The 14,711-nt window shown below is 43.4% G+C and overlaps 1 protein-coding gene across 5 annotated transcripts in view; it reads left to right on the forward strand.

Annotated features, from left to right (window-relative positions):
- Creb3l2 (cAMP responsive element binding protein 3 like 2) overlaps positions 1-14,711 on the forward strand; it is a 118,253-nt gene that overhangs the window by 42,617 nt on the left and 60,925 nt on the right. The window contains exon 1 of one of the 5 annotated variants that reach the window (XM_055602088.1): positions 3,909-3,949. The exons of the other annotated variants lie outside the window; for them this stretch is intronic. The gene's annotated coding sequence lies outside the window, so the exon portion shown is untranslated. Of the gene's footprint in view, positions 1-3,908; positions 3,950-14,711 lie in introns of those variants that run through there. 5 annotated transcript variants of the gene reach the window in all.

A 14,711-nucleotide genomic window follows, 5' to 3' on the forward strand; every position in this document is an offset into this window, starting at 1 on the left:
AAGTGCATAGATGTTTAATTGTAGTTGGAAGTAAAAGGGCCAGATATCCTTACATATTTCTAAGGTTTTGAGTAATTGTGAACATGTCTGTATTTGGCTTACAGGGCTCACTGGGAGATGAGGTGGAAGTAATAAAGAGTTAATCACAGCATGGTCCTGGAAACTTTCCTTAATCTCATGACACTTTCCTCCACCAGCCAGTGCTGGTTGCTTTTTGTAGGAAATGTCAGTGAACATATGCCGTTCCTATGCCTGTTTGATGGTTTTTTTATTCTATACCACAAGGGTGGAAAATGAGCAAGAATTTCTACATAGTATTTAGTGACTGTGTGTTTAACCACTTACAAAAAGGCAAGTGGGAGTCTGAAAGATTAGGAGAATATGGGTTGGTAACAGCCATTGATTATTCATCTTTGACGTGTGTTAAAATGAGACTAGGCATGAGCTTCAGTTACGTTGCCTCCCTAGCAGACATGAGGCCCTGCGTTTGATCCCAATACCACACAAAAAAGGGTCTTGTGGTACAACCCTGTCCCACAATTTTCAAGACAGAGGCCAGAAAAGCAGAAGTTCAAGGTTGCCATTGACTACACAGGGAGTTTAAGGACCAGCCTGGGATACATGAGACCTTGTCTCAAAAAGGTGTGCTTAAATGTGGGAGGATAGGAAAAGTTGGGGAATTTTGTTTAATGCTAAATGAGAACCTAGCCTCCAAAATCCCAGTAGAGGGGTGGTTTGAGGCTGTATTGCAGAGCAGGGTTCTTGGTGCAAGGCTTCCTGCATTTGGTTCTGCTGACCCAGGACTGCCCACATGACTACTGAGGCAATATACAGCCTTTTTTCTCCTCCTTTGTAGGCTGAATGACTGTCCTCAGATGTCTGGAACTGTGGGATATACCAGGAAAGTAGGAACAAACTGGGGCAATGGGTCACCTTAATTTCCAGCCCTCTTGCTTTTCTCCTCACTCATGGCCAAACAAGGCAGGGAACATTCCAGGCCCCTTCTCTTCAGCTTTAAGAATAATGTTCACCCAAGAGGGCCCTGGGGAGCTCAGACAAACAAAACATTCTGTTTGAGAAAACATTCTGTTTCTGTCTCCCTGTCTGTCTCTGTCTCTTTGCTTTCTCTGTCTCTGTCTCTATCTCTGTGCGTTTCTGTCTCTCTGTGTCTCTGTCTATCTCTCTCTCTCTCTCTCTCTCTCTCTCTGTGTGTGTGTGTGTGTGTGTGTGTGTGTTTCTTCTGTGGTTCTGGGGATCCAATCCAAAGCCTAGCATTTGCTAGACAAGTTCTCGGCTGCTGAGTTATTGAGTTATAGAAACCCCAGACTAAATGATCCGCTTTAAAAACAGGGTGTCTCTCAGAGGTTTGGATGTAAGCATCAGATGCCTGTGGGAAAGTAACACCCCGCTGCTGTTCCGTCTACTGAAAGCGTCCTGCCAGTGTTGAGCTGAGGACTCTGCAGGGAGAGGAGGCCCTGGACAAATGACCCCTGCCTGTGTCCACTGCCTGTGTCCACTTCCGCTAGGCAGCTGTTGACTTTCTGCAGGCTGGAAGGGCATCTGTAATCTGCCAGTTATATCCTTAGTACTGTAGCCTTTGCTTTTCAAGAAAAATAATACACAATTGGGACAAGATGTCACAAAGTGCTAAATGCTACACTTTGCCTTTTAGAATCATTCACCATTGTGGATCAATTTCCATGGTCATCTTGCTTATCGAATCTATGCAAGTATAACAGATACTGCCCAGCATCTCGGGGTCAAAGGGCAGAAGTCTGGTTATACTGAAGAGGCTGAAAATAACAGAAGCCCAGCAGGGGCCTCTTGGATGGGATCTCCTTTCTGTGAAGAGTGATGGGAGTTTTTTACCCTGTGACTCATCAGAACAGCTCTGTTTATTCTTCAAGCCTGCAGCTCACAACCCCCCTCTGCGAGGGTTCTCCTCCTGACGAGGTTGCATGTCTGTGTGATATCCCTGGTCGGTGTGAAGGTCTTGATGATATTTTTCCATTCTGCAAAGGTCCTCTTTGTTTGACTACCCATGGACTATCCCTCCTTCACTTGGTTATCTAGCTGCCAGCTGTTTTTGAGCTAGTCTGCCTAGACACTGTTGTGAAAACATGCTTGGGTAAAGGTTTTTTCTTCTTTCCCTTTTTCACAGGTGCTTTCTGATTAAGGTTGGTGTTAGAACTAGTTCAGTGTATATATCCTGGCCTTAAGGTATGCAGAAGTGAAACTGGGGCCCCATGGATAGGGGATGCCTCCCTATGCCTGCCTTTATATTTACATTTTGGTCATGGATGGCCAAAACCTTACTCCCCTGCAACCCCACATTACCTTCCCTTCAAGGAGTCTCTGTTGTGAATTGTTTACCTTTTTGTTTTTAAGAACATTAGCAAAAACCAAGAGAAAAATCCCAGACACAATTATTCATCTGTCAGTTACTCAGCCAGGCTAGAGTGTGTGTGAAGAGAGAAGGCTGGTGCCCCAAGTCGGTCATGAAGCAGGAATGTGTTATGTGGAGTGGCCATTAATCAGCCCAGTGATAAGCAGGTTTTCAGCAGAGCAATGCCAGGAGCTGATCCTCTTTTAAAGACAATTACAGTGACTTAGAGGGACAAACTCCCTAACCCTGAACTCTGCCACTTCCCAGGAAACAAATCATACTGGAGTCAAGAGATACCAATGGGCACACTTTCAGAGTTCTTAAATGATTGGAGGATTCTTAAATTCCTGGGCAGGGAAAGAAATGATTGTTGCTGGACCTGGGGTCAAAGGAGAAAGAGATGCTGGGAAACCATAATGTTGGTAAAGTTGGCAAATGTTTACTGAGCACCTCATACATGCAGAATTTCCCTTATAGGTTGGGTAGGGTCATTGTCAAACAGTCAACAAAATAGGATTCACATAATAAAGTGCAGAACAGATAAATGTTAATTTCAGATAATGACAAAAGCAAATGTAGATGATAAAACAGGGTTGTTGTTTTTTTAACCCCAAGGGAGGTGTGGGTATTGTCTTCCTGAGTTGGCTTTTGATATGGGCAGCTGAGGGCCTGGGAGGGATATGCAATCAGCAGCCAGGAAGAGGGGGGGGGAGTGCATTGTGGAAGAAGTGGTTAATAGAAAGCCAGATACAGAGGACTCCCAGGGCTTAGACAGCAAGTCATTTCCAAGTTTCCCAGCTGGTTTTAATTGCCTTTTTAAGGGAAATCCTAGCGTGGCATTAGTCACAGAAATGACATAAGGATGCATAGATTTTTCAAACAGCTTCTTGCTGTTTGCAGGGTTTACATAGCACAACGTCACTGAATTAGCTGATAGAGGAGAAAAAATGTAGAGATTCTTGTAAGCCTGTGATGCTAGCTAACATTTTTATCAGTCAGTTGATACATAGTCTTGATAGTGTGTACTTCTTCAACGTGTTCCATTGGCTTATTTACACTGGACTGTGGCCAAGAGCACCATGTTTGAATGGTGCTTATCTGCCCTGAGGATGTTTTCTGTAAGGCACATTATAACCTCCTTCCTTTAGGGACTCACCTCACCACTGTGCCTGGAGCTGCTTCAAACAGCAGACCCATCAACAATGCAAAGATGTGCGAAGAGGACACGAAGCAGACCCTGAAGAGGACACTGTTTCTACTGTGAGGATGGAGCCAGGCAGCCGGCGCCAGGGCCTGAGCAGCAGAGGACGGCCGTTTTTAATGCTTTGCACAGACTCAGAAGAGACCATGGAACGGCCACTTATTTAGGGGTGGTTAGTAAACTGCAGCAAGCAAATGAGTCACAAGTATGGTGTTTGTGGATAGTAAAGCAAAGAGTATCCCACTGTCCTACTGACTGGTGGTATGTGATTGACAGCATGGTAAATGGCTCGCCATGAACATGGGTTCTATTCACAGAGCCAAATCTTGAAAGCCTAGGAGGAGATAGCTAACAAGGCTGAGGTAGGTGAGAAGTAGCCTCCTGTGTCTTAGAAGGGGTTGATGGCAGTCCTGTTGCCTTTCATTTAGGAGGGGCTGCTGTATATGTGGGTTTCTGGGTGGTGGACAAACTGGCCAGAAAAGGCCACAGCTATGAGATGACTGGAATTGTTCCTGGTTCCACCTAAAATGACTGACAAGGATTTTGACCACCCTCCTGGAAGCCATGAGAGTGAGTCTTTTTTTTTTAAATTTTTTATTTAACTTTTATTAATTACACTTTATTCATTTTGTATCCCCCCCATAAGCCCCTCCCTCTTCCCCTCCCGATCCCACCCTCCCTCCCCTTTCTGCTTGCATGCCCCTCCCCAAGTCCACTGATAGAGGAAGTCCTCCTCTCCTTCTTTCTGATCTTAGTCTATCAGTTCTCATCAGAAGTGGCTGCATTGTCATCTTCTGTGGCCTGGTAAGGCTGCTCCCCCCTCAGGGGGAGGTAATCAAAGAGCAGGCCAATCAGATTATGTCAGAGGCAGTCCCTCTTTCCATTATTATGTAACCCACTTGGACACTGAACTGCCATGGGTTACATCTATGCAGAGGTTCTAGGTTATCTCCATGAATAGTCCTTGGTTGGAGTATGATTCTCTGGGAAGTTCCCTGTGTTCAAATTTTCTTGTTCTGTTGCTCTCCTTGTGGAGTTCCTGTCCTCTCCAGCTCTTGCTATTTCCCACTTCTTACCTAAAATTCCATTCACTCTGCCCGACAGTTGGTCATCAGGCTCAGCATCTGCTTTGATAGTCTGCAGGGCAGAGGCTTTCAGAGGCCCACTGTGGCAGGTTCCTAGGTTGTTTCCTGTTTTCTTTTTCTGGCGAGTGTGAGTCTTAATCCTTTCTTTGACCACTGTTGTCTGGTTAGAATCGACCTACAGGAAAACCGTGTCTCATCTTGCCCACACACATGTGACACAGACAGACATGGTTCTCTTTCCACTTATTTTAAAATTGTGTGTGTTTCTGATGTTTGTGCTCCATCTGTGTCTTCACCATGAAGGATGAATTAGCTGTGGATACTGACTTTTCACCATGAAGGATGGAATAGTGGGAAAAGTGTGATTCTTTAAAAATTTTTTAATTATTTTTTTCACAATTTATTCATTATATGTCTGGATTGAAGTCCCCTCCTTCAACTCCCCCCAGCCCCACCTTTCTTCCTCTTCCCCTCTATCCCCTTCCCCTAATCCACTGAAAGGGGGAGTTCTCTTCCATTGCCATCTACCCATAGTTTGTCAAATCTCATAAGGCCTGCCTGGATCTTCTTCCTCCTTGGTCTGCTTAAGGCTGCATCACTAGGGACAAGTGATCAAAGAACATTCGACCGAGTTCATGATAAAGGAAGCCCCTTCTCCCCTCACTCGGAGATCCTTGTGGAGACTGAATTTCCAATTGGCCACATCTGAGCAGGGGGTCTAGGTCCTCTCTGTGCATGATCCTTGGTTGGTGTGGAGGGGATAGCCCCACAAGGACACCAACAAAGCTAAAGGATCTGAACCCAGTCGTCCTGCAGAAAAGTGTGATTCTTATACTCACAGAAGTAGATTTTGATTTTCTCGGCTCCACCCTTTTTATAGCTGCATAATTTCAGCTCCATTGTAGATCCTTTCTAGGCTTACATTTTCACATAGGTAAACTGGCTAGGATTACTTAACTCATATGTCTGCTATGAAAATTTATTAAAAGAATGTGTTTAGCCACTTTTCTCACTGTGCCTCCATGGCTAGGTCTATGTGGACAACTAGCTCATCTGTGGCTTCTTAGGTAAAAAGAATGAATCATCATCTAGACAGTGACCTTTGTCTCCCAGCTGCTTTGCCTGGAGAGGGTCATTCCTAATCACACTATTATCACGTCGCCAATGGACATTGGCTTCTGCATCAGTAAACGCCTGATGTGACTATTTACTTTCTTTCTTCTAAACACAAATGTTCTAGAATAAACATGGCAGAAGATTCTCTTAGATTTTTTTTTCCCTTGAGGGAGGAGTTGCCAGGTTTTGTCTGTTAGCTGTTGAGTAAGGGGCTCAGGAATACTCACTAGGTAGGAGAGGTATAGGCAATGTGGTGCCCATCTCATCAAGGGGAAAGTGCAGTGCCAGGAAAAACTTGAACCAAAGGATCCTGACCAATAGCCAGATCTTTGAGGTACTAGACTAGAAACATAAAGGTTCCCCCATGATAATTTTGCAATTATATAATACTATGTGGTTCTTTATAGAGTCTGAAGATCTACCTTACACCTATAATTTTCAAGAATTTATACTTTATTTAAAAAATCTATTTATGGTCTTGTGCATTGGCCCCATGGTTGTGGGCATGCTTGGCCTGGAGCTTGCCCATTAGGCTAGGCTGGAGACCACAGGAGCTCCTGAGAACCCCAGCTGGGATCCTCCTTCCTTGAGCACCTCTGACTTTCTAGTTGCTGGGTATGCAGCCACCACACCCAGCTTTTTAAACATTGGCTTGGGGTATTGAATTCAGATCTTCACACCTGTGCAGTAAATACTTTAGCAACTGAGCCATCTCTTCCCATTCTGTTTAGGAGAGAACCGGTCCCATCATGAGGACCCTTCCCATGTGATGTCATCTAAACCTAACAGCCATCTGAAGGACCCATTAGAGATCCAACACATGAGGTTGTGGGATAATTCTGTCTTTAGCATTACTACAGATTACTACAGACATAGCAATTAGAAAAAACACATTTATCTTTTCTCATTTCAATTCAAAACACAATTCAAAAACACAAGCTTAACAGAAATAGCTCAGGGTGGAGACTTGAGTTTACACAAGAAAAGGAGTCCATGGTAGAGTGATGTGGGGAGCCCTGGTAGAGCATGCCGGGAAGAAAGGTATTCTTCCTGGGCTTGGGAGTGTGTTGTGCAGAGCTGCCACTGGAGTTGCCTGCAGGCCTGTGCTTTCATCAGAGCAGCTCAGAGGTTGTGAGCTGTAATTGCTACTGATGTGGGGGAGATTTCTGCCTACTTCACAGTGTGCCAGAGGAGAGGCAGTTGGTGACTTGGAGAGTTAGTGCTCTGCAGCCTGGCTGTATTTTAAGGCCTCAGTCCCCAGTGGGCTATTTATTTACCTATTTAACAAGGATGGAATATCCAGTATCTACCCTCTGGTCAGGAAAAAAAAAATGCCTCTAGTCAGGTACCCTCACTGTTCTTTATTCCCTGGGGACTATTTAGATCAGGTTTCACTTAATTCTTTTAAATGCAGTTTGTTTTTAAGGTGGGAAAAAGTATGTGTGTGTGTGTGTGTGTGTGTGTGTGTGTGTGTGTGTGTGTGTGTGTGTGTGTTTTGTTTTCTTTTTGTTTTTCTGTGCTATCACAGACTTCAGAGCTTTGTTGCAGAAAATATAGACCAGGAAAATGACATATCCGATTCCCTCTGTAGCTATTTTCCTCATTGTACCATTTCTCTATCTGTATATCTCTACTTTCTAGCATTTTATAGGCAGGTTATTCTTTTATCATTGAGAAATGGCAGGAATTCAGGTTTCTCAATGCATATATATATATTTAAATATGTTAGCAAATGGAATTCTGCCACAGCATTTTGAACAGTTTCTTTGATACACCTTCAGTTATTTAAGCAGCCTTATGTAGGCCGTTTTTTGGTTTCACACAGAAGGTAGGTGGCAGTGCAGCGTGTTTCACTCCATTAGGAGACCTGTCTTGGTAGCTGCCATCCGTTGGTTCAGTGCTCAAAGCTTGCTGGTGCTGTTTGCCTGCTGCTTGCAAAGGCCAAACTCCTGCTGTATGTTTGTCTTTTTCCTGCTCAGTTCCTAAGGCCCCTTACAGAGTTTTAAATGTCTCTTTTGTATGTTAGCAGCTCTAATAAAGAAACCACTTTGTTGAATCTGGGAGTATTAACACTACCACAGTCTTCCAATCTGATCATGGGGTGTAGACTCCATGAGGCAGCGGGGGTCGTCTACGTACCTCGGTTCCACATACAGACTTTGCATAGCTCTGTGAACTGGGGTTTGTTTTTCCTTTTTCCTTCTAAATGGGCTGCCGGAGCAGAAAACTGTCTAAACAGAGGTGAGCAGAGGCTCGTGTAGTGCCTCACTAAAACTTAGCTAGAAGACTGACCTTCCCAGTGAGAAGGGCATCAAGGAAAGTGGCACTTGGTTCTAGTGGGGCAGGACAGAGCATGCAGTGGTCACTAGCCTACACAATCATCCAGCTGAGTCTCTTCAATAGGCTTGCCTCAAAGTCGTTGTGTAGATAAGGATGACCTTGAATTTTTGATGGTCCTCGCTCAGCCTCCTGGGTACTAGGGTTACAAGTGTGTGCTCTGAAGTTTCATGTGATGCTAGAGATTAAACCCAGGACTTCAGGCATGCTAGCTAGCTAAACACTCTTCCCAACGGAGCAACATCCTTGGCCCAGGGTCTCCATTTTGACAGTATAATTTTTTGACTATATATATGGTGACATTTTCCGTTGTTATCTTCATGATAAAGGGGACTCTGATAACATTTCATGCCCAGAGGCCCTATTGTGTGTAGGCTAGTGTTGAGGCAAATCATTCACAGCATGGCATGGTTGAATATTCTCGCAATTTCTGAACAGTTGGCTTCTTCTGAGGAGGGCATGAAACCATGGCCCGGGATTACACTAGAAATTGTCCTGTCTGCCTTTTTTTCTCACTGAGGTTCTTTAGAGCCCAGACTAGGAAGATTTTGGCGTGAATTTGGGAGGGTAGGTCATGGAAAAGTAGTACAGGGCATTTAAGTCTCCATCTACAGTTGGCCTGTAGAAGTTGAGTCATGGTTTTGTTTTGTTGATAAATGCCTTCCCCGCTGTTTGTCTCTAAGGCCAGCTGTGGGGATGGTGGAAATCAGCCAGGGCTGTCCAGATGTTACCTCATCTATCCTCAGGGAAGCAGACTTTTTGCCAAGAGTTCCAGAAAAGACCAAGGAGAGGGATTTGCAGGGAACACTGACTCAGGCTTAGGATTTGTTTTCAGGCTATGTATTCCCTTAAGTGTAAGGGGAAGCAGAGGCCAACTGAGTCGTCACTCCCTTCTGAATGTCAAGGGGGCGTGAGAGACCAGGGCCTCCTTTTATTTTATAATGTGAGAAAAAAGACCCAGAAAGGATGGATATATCCCATGGAGGACTCATCTGAGATCACAGAATCAGGTAGTGACAGTATGTCTAAAAACTAAAGGCCTTACATTCCAAATGAAGCATTCTTTCCAGTATATGGGCAGGCTTCTCATAATTTACTACTGGAGCTTTGCTGACTTTCTTGCTAAAGTATTCTCATCATTTGCACCGAGGCATATTGCATCATGGTCCCATTCAAGTAAGCCACGTGTGCTTCCAAAAGCCATCGACTGCACGGATGGAGGAGAAGGGTATTTTCTGAGCTGCAGGCATCTCTCTCTTCCTGCTGCAGTGAGCATTCTCCATCATTGCTCAGCCCCATGCTGTCCTCAGCAGGAGCGGGTGGGAGGGACTCAAGTAAGCTGTCTGGTAACACGTCTTAGCATGTGGCGCTTGTGTATGTTTCCCAGAGAGACTCTACAGAGTACCTTTGGTTTGGTTGTTCCTAGAACAGCCTGCTAAGATCATAAGATTCCATTTATGTCCTTTCTTAGAAAGAGAACAATGTGATGATCTCTGCTTTGTAAAAGCAGGATAAAAACAAAACCAAAACCAAAACCCCAGAAACCTTTGGATGTGGTCATGATGCTTTCTACCAAGCTGTTGTAGTACACTCCTTTCATTCTGGGCTCTGTCATGGGTTCCCAGTAACCCAGTGGGTTGGGATATATCTCAGGTGTTCTGGGTCCTTTTGGTCAGCAGTTTCACCAACAAAGGAATTTGGCAATGCTGCTTAGCTCTGGCCACTTCCTTTATAAAAGTTGGGGTGAGAGCTGGAGAGATGGTTCAGCAGTTAGAAACACTGGTTGCTCTTCCAAAGGACCTAGATTAGATTTCAAGCATCCATAGGGCAATTCACAACCATCTGTGCCTTCAGTCCCAGAGGAATCTGAGGCCCTCTTCTGGCCTACATAGGCACTGCATGTATGTGATGCATAGACATACATGAAAGGCAAAACACCCATACACATATATATAAGGTAAAAATAAAGGGAAAAGTTATTTTAAAGCATGGGTAGAAGGTTTACATGAAATTATAATTTCTGGCTGTGATTAAAGTAGATTTATGGAGAAGCAATCATAGGAAATGAGAGATGATTTGAGAGCAGAGATGTGGGCCTTTTGTAGAAAGGGGGAAAGAATATATATCCATTATAAACTGAGGAACTGATAGCCAAAATGTGGCTTAGTTGGTAGAACATTTGCCTGTCATGCACAAAGCCATGGGTTTGATGCCTGGCATGCATAGTGGTAGACTTGATCACTGCATAAGCTTTCTCTGTCTCTCTCTCTCTCTCTCTTTCTCTCTCTCTCTCTCTCTCTCTCTGTGTGTGTGTGTGTGTGTGTGTGTGTGTGTGTGTGTGTGTGTGCATGTGTGCATGCACTTGAATGCTTATCTGTAATCCTAGCACTTGGGAGACAGGAAGAGCAGGAGTGCAGTATCATTCTTGGAATACATAGGTAATTTAAGCCCATGATACCCTATCTAAATAAATAAGCTAATTTAATTTAAAAGATAAATGAGTGACCTGAACATTGAATCCCTTGCTAAGTAAAAATGGGCAAACAGGAAGCTGGTGTGAGTTCACTAAGAAAAAGATGATAGTACTAAATAATGAGCTTGATCATTTTTATAGTGTTACTCAATGGGTAAGAGAGAAGTACGTTGTATCTTGTCCTAACTTTGGCATGCAATAGAAATGACAACGGTAGAACAGCAAACCTCTATTAAGCTTTTATCACATGAAAGGAACTGTTCTAAGTGATCAGAGAAACATCAAATTCTGCTTGTTTGAGAGGATGTAGTAAGTTACTACATCAGTCATTTGAAGTGGTATAGTTTACTTTTTCCTTCTGTTGCATCTTTGGCGATGTGGATCCAGTTAGTGGTTTCTCCTGAGGTTGTCAGGTCTTACCAAGAGGCTCCTCACTCCCTACTCCTTCAGGAAATTTTGTCCTGGGCAGCCCATTTAGCCTTTGAGTTCTAGAAGCACTTGGAGGTAGAAAAGGGTTTGCTCTTCATTGGTTACGTCCATGAAAGGATCTGAGTGTAGGAGTGTAGCCTGTAGTTATTTTGTCCTAAGTATTTGTCACTGCTAACTGGCCAGCCATGATGGAGGTAGAAAATTACTATCTAGAGCACTGGGATGTAGCTTTCATGTCCAGGTTTGGATGGTTTCCTCAGCTAATTTTCTTTTACTGTGTCATGCCAGAGTATGTATGTATTGAATTTGCTGTCCTAGAATTCCGAAAGGCAGATTGTATTTCTGACCTCCAGATGAGATAGAAAGTACAAGTGATTTGGCCAAGGTTAGATGCTAATAGTGATAGAGCTGACTTAAAATACAGCCATCTCTCAGGACCTACAGGAAGATGGGTCCCAGAGTGCCCTCCTGCCTCTGTGATTACCAAAATCTGTAGACACTCAAGGATTTTGCACAGTGTCTTAATATTTGCATAAACCTACATCATCTCGTGTATTTTAAATGATCTCTAAATAATGTGCAGAATGATGCTATGTAGATAGGTGTTCACTGTGTTGTTTAAGGAATAATGATAAGAAAAGAAGTCTGTTAATGTGTAGTACAGAAATGGTTACTTAGGTCTTTTGTTTGTTTGCTTTGATCATTTTCAGTTTTGGTCCATGTTTACTCATATTTGCAGATGGAGAACCCACAAGCATATATGTGAATTCAGTGAGTGTAACAGTGCTTCATTAGGCTAAGGTCCCCTGATGTGTAGTAGTCACTCTCATGTCAGAGAGTTGGAGCATGCACATAAAGTCTATTGGAGACTACATGGCTGAAAGTCAGAACCTGTGGGATTCCTGTTACTCTTATCTATGGTGAGGGAGCTGCTCCTGGCAATGAGCCACTCCCTGTGAGCTTAAACAAGATGTGGTAACCGTGTACGTTTGAAACACCCCTGCCCTTTGACATAGTTGACTCATAAATAAAACACAGAATCTGTGAAGTGTGCAAACTTCATGGCTCCTTCACCTTTTCATACTTGACATCTTTGGCATTAGGTCTTGACTTAAAGGGTCAGATTGCATAGCAGAGTTCTGAAAATTTGAGGCTGGCATTGGGTGTAGGGTGGGAGTACCTATGGGAACGTCTACACTTCCTTGTTTGGTGAGCCTTGTGTTTGGTCAACCCTTGACTCTGAGTCATATATCACTTTTGGCCTCCTCTTTTCTCAAGTTGGAATGATCAGGATGGCATTTACGATTTCCACAGTTTCTGCCATTGTCACTAGTCTCTGTCCTTCAGGCTGTGTTATCATCTACAAGTGTCTCAGGCACTCAGGCAGATGTTAGTCATTCAAAGTGGACTCAAGATATCGAGAACAAGTATCTTAACTCTGTCTTCACTGAAGGATAAGAGGCAACACCCGGGACTGATGAGACAAAGGTTGACAATAGATGGGAGCTGGGGGATGGGGTGGGTGGGTATACTTTCTGTTCAAGACTAGAAGTAACCTAAAAGCTGTAGTAGGGAAGGGGAAAGATATTTCTAGATGAGATTGACCAAAAATCTTTCCATAATTACTTACATCATGAAAATATAAAGAGGTTAAAAACAGCAAGCTAAAGAATACAAGAAGGGGTATCAACAAGGGACCAAACAGCAATCAGGAAGAGACTCTTGAGGGGATTTAACTAGAAGATGATAAATCAGACATTTACATCCATTTTAACTCTACCTGTGAGTAAGCTGGGTTGAGACTGAGCTGTGTAGGAGTCTGTTTGCTGAACGTGGAAGAGTTAGGAATACAGCCTTTCAGGCCCAGGTTTGTAGGACAGACCAGGCACAGGGCCCCTCTATGTTGCCAGCACTCCCATCTCAGGGTGGAGATGATTCATCTGAACTTTATCGTGAAAGGAAAGAGGGAAGAAGGAGGGACTGGCCATGAAGACAGCTGTTCTCCATACCCCAAGTCTGTGTATCTTCCCCTTTAAAACTGGAGAGGGTAGCAGGTTCTGTACTGTCTTAGCATTGGGTAGTTAGCTCTGTCGTGGTTTAGAATGGCTTTTGTTTGATGGTTCGATTCAACTGCCAGCTGAAGTAGAAGAAGCAAGAGAAGAACTCATAGGCTCAGAATAAACCAAAGAGGCCTCCTCTGTGTCATAAGACTCTGCTGCTCCAGAAGGGTCCTAAGGGTTTTCTCTATTACCATAGGAGATGGTGCTGCTGATGGGGCCCAAGCTAAAATTCTAAAATCATTTCTTTCCAAAAACTAGGAATCTGAGCTGCTAGCTCTCTGGTAGTGATGTGGAGATGAGGGGATGGTGTTGGATGTGTCAGAATGCAAGCCAGTGACCAGGAATTGTGCCTTACCCCTTTGTATTCCAGTCCCTACTCTCTGGCTTATCCTAGCCTTGTGAAGGCAGTTAAAGTAATGGGATGGGGCACTCTGTGATCTGAAAGGCACCACACATTGAATGTGGAAGGTAAACATTACTGCATCTTCTTGTTACCTCTACAGGGGACTGGTTGGATACGCTAGGGCAGTGGAAGGAAAGGCTCTTCATCAGGCTTAGAAGCTAGTTTGGGTTCAGAAATGACTTAGATACATATTTGGGGGTCATTTGCAGCCATAGATACAGAAGACAGATGGAACTTGTTTGTGCCAGCTAAATGAAACTGTTGTAGCCCTGTTGCAGGGACCATCAATAGTTATTTTTCACTTAAAGTCATGAGTGAGTATATGTGTGTATGTGTGTGTGTACACTAAGAGTAAAAAGCCTTCAAAGGAAACAGTGTATTTCCCCCACCCACAGCAAATTCAAGAAGAGCTGCTATGGACCATTAAGGGTTGGGCTGGGCTGCGTTTGGTGAAAGTTCATAATTTCTTAGGTAGTTATGTAGTTTAAAAGCTGTCCATACTGGTATGTGACACCAGGCAACTATCATCTGCAAAAATTTACATTTAGATAATAAGCAAATGAAGGGTAACAAGAAATATTGAAGAACATTTTGAGGTTCACAGCAAAATTGAACAAGAAACACAAAAGATTTCCCAGACAACTATGTTCATGATCAACATCTGGGTCATAGTGACACAAGTGTTACAATTGGACATAAGAGTCAGTAACTTACCTTAGCCTTTACTCAGTGTTGAACATTCTAGGGTCTGAACAAATGTGTACTGACATCCTAGTGTGCCCCTGTGCCTTCCCTGTAGGGTAACTGTATAAAACATTGATAGCACAATGGATTCATAGCTGCTCACTCAGATAGAATCTGGCTGCTCTTTTATAGTTGAATTAATTCCATTACATTGTTTTATCAACAAAGAAAAGCACATGTCGATACAACATATCAAAGTGTATATGTCTTGGCATAAGACTGGAGACAGTTTCTGTTACTGCTAGTTAGATTTCAATAAAACAAATTACATTTACCAATGTGAAAATCAAACCACCCAAGAAACTCATTGAAACCCAATTCCCTTTATAATGAAAAGAGCTCAGAGGCTTGGCCCTCATTTTTTCTTTCTTTCTTTCTTTCTTTCTTTCTTTCTTTCTTTCTTTCTTTCTTTCTTTCTTTCTTTCTTTCTCTTCCTTCCTTCCTTCCTTCCTTCCTTCCTTCCTTCCTTCCTTCCTT

Source organism: Psammomys obesus, unplaced genomic scaffold, assembly GCF_907164565.1.
Source record: "Psammomys obesus unplaced genomic scaffold, mPsaObe1.curated_primary_1811, whole genome shotgun sequence".
NCBI classification, from domain to species: Eukaryota; Metazoa; Chordata; class Mammalia; order Rodentia; family Muridae; genus Psammomys; species Psammomys obesus.